The sequence below is a fragment of the Sinocyclocheilus grahami genome, unplaced genomic scaffold (genome assembly GCF_001515645.1).
Source record: "Sinocyclocheilus grahami isolate Dianchi unplaced genomic scaffold, SAMN03320097.WGS_v1.1 scaffold1601.1, whole genome shotgun sequence".
In the NCBI taxonomy this organism is placed as follows: Eukaryota; Metazoa; Chordata; class Actinopteri; order Cypriniformes; family Cyprinidae; genus Sinocyclocheilus; species Sinocyclocheilus grahami.
In genome coordinates this window covers 47,420-54,838 of record NW_015506780.1, presented here as the reverse complement: position 1 = coordinate 54,838, position 7,419 = coordinate 47,420, and the positions used below count along the sequence as shown (strand labels likewise).

At 34.2% G+C, this 7,419-nt stretch overlaps 1 pseudogene; it reads left to right on the top strand.

The window, feature by feature from the left end:
- LOC107571491 (myozenin-2-like) overlaps positions 1-3,087 on the top strand; it is a 9,149-nt pseudogene extending 6,062 nt beyond the window's left edge.
- Positions 3,088-7,419: the final 4,332 nt, after the last annotated feature.

Below are 7,419 nucleotides of genomic sequence, written 5' to 3'. Positions count from 1 at the left end.
ATATATATATATATACAGTATATATATATATATATATATATATATAACAAAATTACTAAAACTTTAACTAAAATATAGTAATATATACTGTATATATATATAAAAAAAAATACAATATAATAATACTAATACAAATGAAATCTATTTAATATATTAATAATAATAAAAAAAAGTATCATTGATATACTATTAGGCTGATGATACACGGGGCAACTTTGGGCAATGTTGCCGTCAACGGGCAACCAGGTGAGACACAGGGCCCACGACCGATCTAAAGTATCCAGATAGAAATTTGTTGCCCATTCTCAATGGGAAAGTGCCCAAGCAACATCGCTCAAAAAGTTGCCACGTGTATCATCAGCCTAACAGTATATTAATGATACTAAAGTAACAGTTTAATACTTTGATTAATCATGACTATGAACAAAAGAATAAAAAAGAAACTCACAGGTTCATATAGAGCAAATATAAGAAGAGCGATGAGAGATAGCAAGGTCACAAGGCATTTTGGGTTACGTAAATCCCCAGAATATGGACTGGATTTATTGCAGGAATCCATTTGACGAGGTAATGAAACCCGTCTCACATTCTCCTGCTGGGCATCCTTTATGTGAAGGGCTTTCACCAATGAAATACTCTCCACTGCAATGTTACAGATTCGAAAAGACAGATGTGACTTCAGGTTAAAGGCCATGCATTCATGCATTCAAAACGCTGGATAAACTGCTCTGTCCTAAACATCTTCCATCAGAACAACATGGAACAGAATCAAATCCAGGACCAGAACCGCATGATGACAGATATGCAGGGAGGGAAAGAAAACCTGCTGTATCCAGTGGCCGGTAAACACAGCCTCGTCACCAGCCTGAAGAACACAGTGGCCAAGAAAGGAAGCCCAAATGTCCTGGCACCAGGTACACACACTCTTTTGACCAATGTTACTCATTATTAATTGCCCAGTACATGATATTTTAGTGTCATTTATTTCTTACATATGGGGTTCGATAAGTTTCATTATATCATATACATTTAGTGACTTGAGCAAACCTGAAATTGGACTACCAATAAGCTACAACCTAGCAACCATTCAGGATATCCTAGCAACTGCATGGCAATGAACCAAAAAAAATAATACTCTGAACACCTTAGCAACTGCTTAGCAACACCCTGGCAACCACCCACAATACCTTAGCAACATGACAGTGAGTTTTGCAAGGACAAGCACGGCTAATGTTTAATAGAAAACATACAAATCTAGTTTATATTATATATATAATGTAAATTTATAATAGTTTCAGTTATACATTTCTAACTTTAAACTGTTTTGGTAAGATTAAAGTGTGGTAATAAACTTGATTCAAAGCACATAAAAACTTCCACTGTAAAAAAGGACTTGAATGCATTTTTATTTTATGTTTTCCAGTAAAATATCTAAAAAATCTTTAAAATAAGGTACATTTATTTGAGAACAGTATTGTTAATGCTACCTACAACTATTAAAAACTAAATATCAAATATATACTATATAAATATTAACACTGTTTTGGTAATTCAAATAAAGCTTAAATAAAACTAAATAAAACATGAATATTAGATGAAAAATGGACACAAAAAAATTAAAATACTGAAGTATGCTGAAATCGCAAATACAAACATTATTAAATCGGAAATAAATTTAAATATTAAAAAAATAATAATAAAAATTAATGACAACAAAACATAAAAATTACTAAACATAAATAAATGAAAATATAAAAATTTTATCTAATTCAAAATCTTAAATACTGTATTATATATAATACTGAAATACATAACCCATGAAGATTGTCTTTAATATAAAATATTAAAATAACCAAAAACATTCAAAATACATACTATGTATTTATTAACATACATATAATTAAAATTAACAAAATAATTTACAAACATTAAACATATAAAAAAAAAAATTTAAAGCATGATTGGTCCTCTTTAACATCTTGTTTAGTGGTGTTTCTCAAGTACATTTATCTTGCTTCAATAATTTTTAGATATTTTAACTGGTAAACAACCGAAACTGATCGTTAAGAAAATGATTTTTGCAGTCACATGAGTGTATTTCTGAACATGAGGAACATGCTTGCATGTATTTCTGATATCTTTTAGAGCAGCTTCACTCTTCTTCACTCATCTGATGATCTGTTATTATAATTAGCTTGTTGTTACGCTCAATTAACTCCATCTAATGTTCTTCTCTGTCTGTGGAGCCCTTAATAAACATCCATCTCCTGTTTCCATTTCCTTATCTGCCCATGGCCCCTGAAGGGACCGGTCTGAATGTCCGCTAATGCGAATGCGTGCTGCTCCTGGGCGAACTCTATGAGCTAAACACCGTAGCATGCTAGAATGCACTTCAGGACAGCAAAGCTCCCTCTATAATTGGCCCTGTGAATCACCAAGCACCATCCTATCGTTTTAGGCTACTCTGGACCGCTGCGAGAGATCCCTCGAGAGAAATTCAACGCCACGGTGATCCCGAAGTCTTATTGTTCACCGTGGCAGGAAGCCCTGGGAGAAAATGAAGAGCTTCTGTCTTCACTCAACACTCAGATAGCGGAACCTCCACAGATACTCCCACCAGCAAACTACAGGTGCTTTAACAGGTAAGATAGTACCTTGCCGGGAAATCACCGGCACCGTGCGGGCAGCAACTTTAATGTGGAAATTCCGAAATCTCAGAAAAAACAACTTAAATTCCATATTTCAACTCAGAAACAAAATCTGACATTAACCTTTTTTTTCCCTCAACGGCTCTGACACCAGCTGCAGTGACGCGATGACTTTACCATTTGGTGATTGGTTCTTTTATTTAGAAGGCGGGACTTACTCCGCCATATTGCTCGATGCACTTTCTCCCATTCATAAGTAATATGATGACATTGGTATATCTAAAGTCTTTGATTATACTACAATAAAATACAAATTGAAATAAAGTCACGTTTGTACACCGCAAAAACTCAATTTCAGTCAAACAACAAGTAACAAATACTATTTCAGACATAATTCTGTGAAATATATAGTTCTGTCATGACAACTCTCGGAGGGATTGGCATGGTAATGTACATGACAATGTTAATGTATTTGGTCTTGGCGGAATAGATCTGCTACGCTGCTGTTGCGGCAGAGCAAGTACCGAGACTTGCTACTGCCAATACATCCACAACATGCTGCTGTGAGCATGTAAGAAATACTGCTGCTGCAAATATAACATACATGAAATAACCCCCATATAGCATACATGAATCACCTCGTAGCAGATCTATACAAGTGGAGCTGGGGAAGGTAAAGGGTTTCTGAAGTGCGCTGCCAACTGCTACAGCAAACAAAAGCCAGATATTTGAATATTGAGCAGCGAGCTCATTGGCTACGATACAGGAGAGAACCAATCAGCTGCCACGTGAAAATGATGTCACCAGGTCAGATTGAGCTAGACCTATCAGACTGCGCCGTCTAGAGTTTCATGACAGAACTCTGTATTTCAGCTCATAACATGGATTTCAACACTATTGTATAGTTTCCTTTTGTGAAAAAAATTATTGTTAAAATTAACCGTTGGGGTTTTGGGCATTTGTTTTTGGTTTGTCCAACTCAAAAATTTACTTAAGTGTTATTCAGATACTTTATTAAGGTTGTATATTTATATACTATTGTGATATTTACAAAGCCACCAAATACTTTTTTTTTTTTACAGTGGAGACTGCAATTATTTGATGAAAAAATACAGTAAAAACAGTAATATTGTACAATACTATAATCCAACCTGAATTTTGTAATGAACCGGCATCTTTACATCAGTCTTCAGTATTACATGAAACATTTCTCATGATTATCAATGTTTCCTTCAAAAGAACACCATGACCTTTAAAGCATGGCAAATACAAATGACTTGCAAATGATGAGTTCTTCTTTAAAAGCGCTTATTTGTTACCTTGGTTTTTAGGTGAACTGGTGCAAAAGACTGCAGAAAAAGCTGCATAGCTCCAGCTAACCGTCTTCTAAATTAATACATGTAAAGAGATTGTGATGGGTAATTTTTTTCACTCAGTTCCTGTTTTATACATAGTACACACGAGATGGTCAATGAACAGATTATTAACTACCCCTAAAATGAAATGGAAATTAGAGGTTAATTTTTTTTCATAGCCCTAACACTAAACATAACCTTAAAATATAATAAGATTATATGAATGTTGTCAATGACCAACAAAGATGTTCCAGGAACATTCTGATTAAAAACCTTCATTTGGACTGCTGAAACGAAAAAGAAAGAGTTGCATCAAACGGTTCATCGATGCATCACAATATACTGCGGCCCATGTAGGGTTGGGCCATCCGAGTTGGTTTGGGATTCCCCCGTTACAGTTTCTTTATTTGGGAGGGATTAAATCTTTATTCTCTGCGGTACCAGAAAACTGAGGCAAAACACGATATGAGAAACAGCCTTGAGGATACCAAGAGGTTTTGGCACATTAGTTTGATGCGTGCTGATGGTGTGCCTTAAATAGACCCATCAAGACTAATCCACACTATCAAATTATGAAGTCCACTTAAGAGAGCTGCAATGTTTCCATTGCGTCTTCCCATTTGAAACGGGATCCACAGAGGAGTGAATGACTGAGAAACTATTTAAACGCACCGCCGACTTCTCCTGTCACGAATTTCAGAGCCTCAAGACACACTGCGTATACAGAAGATCAAATTACTGAGATACAAACTAAAATTGCGTCACCATGTGGAGTCAAATCCAGAAGCAAGAATATTTTGAGTTTGAATGACTGGGTCCATTAAGTGACTTGTAGTTTTGAAACTGAACAAAATTACATGCAGTTTCTTGAAACTGAAAGTTACTGGTAGAACTCACTGAATTGAGGTTATTATTGTTAACCAATTAAAGCTGGAACAGTGGAGACTGCAATTATTTGATGAAAAAATACAGTAAAAACAGTAATATTGTACAATACTATAATCCAACCTGAATTTTGTAATGAACCGGCATCTTTACATCAGTCTTCAGTATTACATGAAACATTTCTCATGATTATCAATGTTTCCTTCAAAAGAACACCATGACCTTTAAAGCATGGCAAATACAAATGACTTGCAAATGATGAGTTCTTCTTTAAAAGCGCTTATTTGTTACCTTGGTTTTTAGGTGAACTGGTGCAAAAGACTGCAGAAAAAGCTGCATAGCTCCAGCTAACCGTCTTCTAAATTAATACATGTAAAGAGATTGTGATGGGTAATTTTTTTCACTCAGTTCTGTTTCTGTTTTGTACATAGTACACACGAGATGGTCAATGAACAGATTATTAACTACCCCTAAAATGAAATGGAAATTAGAGGTTAATTTTTTTTCATAGCCCTAACACTAAACATAACCTTAAAATATAATAAGATTATATGAATGTTGTCAATGACCAACAAAGATGTTCCAGGAACATTCTGATTAAAAACCTTCATTTGGACTGCTGAAACGAAAAAGAAAGAGTTGCATCAAACGGTTCATCGATGCATCACAATATACTGCGGCCCATGTAGGGTTGGGCCATCCGAGTTGGTTTGGGATTCCCCCGTTACAGTTTCTTTATTTGGGAGGGATTAAATCTTTATTCTCTGCGGTACCAGAAAACTGAGGCAAAACACGATATGAGAAACAGCCTTGAGGATACCAAGAGGTTTTGGCACATTAGTTTGATGCGTGCTGATGGTGTGCCTTAAATAGACCCATCAAGACTAATCCACACTATCAAATTATGAAGTCCACTTAAGAGAGCTGCAATGTTTCCATTGCGTCTTCCCATTTGAAACGGGATCCACAGAGGAGTGAATGACTGAGAAACTATTTAAACGCACCGCCGACTTCTCCTGTCACGAATTTCAGAGCCTCAAGACACACTGCGTATACAGAAGATCAAATTACTGAGATACAAACTAAAATTGCGTCACCATGTGGAGTCAAATCCAGAAGCAAGAATATTTTGAGTTTGAATGACTGGGTCCATTAAGTGACTTGTAGTTTTGAAACTGAACAAAATTACATGCAGTTTCTTGAAACTGAAAGTTACTGGTAGAACTCACTGAATTGAGGTTATTATTGTTAACCAATTAAAGCTGGAAAAAAATTCAATATAAATATTATACGAAAAACCTAAATTAAAATTAGAAATGTTACCTTGGAAACAAACTGAAATAAGTTGAAGTTGAAGCATTAAAATTACTAATTGTAATAAAACAATTACTAATTGTAAATAAAACCTGAAATTTAACTAAAACTTAAATTAAACCTAAATAGTAATATAAAAAAAACAATAATAAAAATGTGTTTAAGTTGAAGCAATAAAATGACTAACTGTAAATAAAAGCTAAAATTGAACTAAAACTGAAGTAAAAATCAATTAAACATAAAATAGTATAAAATAATAGTAATAAAAAAAGAGAACACAAAAAATGACAAAAAAAAAAACCTCTGGCATTTCATAATTGTAGACATGTAATATGCAAATAAATGGTGTTCACGATAGTGTTTCAAAGTGTGCAGCAGGGGCCCCTAAAATGTATTTAGACACTTTAGGCATATGGAAAATGTGCGTTTGATATTGCATTAGATGACTAAATATCAAATATCTATTGTTTTCACACAGAACTCTTTTTGTCAAATGTTCTTGTCAAATGTGTTTGTGTATCTTTCTTAAAATAAATGGCACCTGCTTTGATATTTTGTATAAAATGCAAAAGTGTCCAAATACTGTCTGGGCCGCTGTGTTTCTTAAAACCAGAGCACACGGTACATTTAATGATGGCTAGTTTAATGCTCACAAAAGAAAATGGTAACGGTAGGCTCTTTCAATAAAAAGTACTTGTTGTTTTTGAATTCCTTTTTTCATGTTACAACAGAAAAGCACTGAACTGACAGTTCATTAAAAACTGCTTCAGAGCACAATGAAAAACAGAGAAATATCAGAAAATGGCATGGAAAAAATATATATATTTTTTTACTTTAAAGAGACGAGACAGTGGCTACGCAAATATCTCTAATTTAAAAAAAAAACATTTTTGAATATAGTTGCATCCTTTTAATAGACACTATATTTAAGTATGTTAAATCTCTAGATGTAAGAGTGAATGGTGTGGGTGGGTGAATCTCACAAAAACTGTACAACAACAATTCAAATTAAGCTATTTTTTTCACAAAAAGAAAATGAAGCCTATTTTAGCACCATAAACATTTGCACGAATTAAGAATTAATTATCCCCCCAAATTGTCAGCAATCTACCGTAATGCAACAACTAACTCATTATGCTTAATTTAATGAGAAATAAATGATTTTTCTGCACAACTGTAATTACAATTTGGGGGAAAATGTGTTAAATTTTTCATGT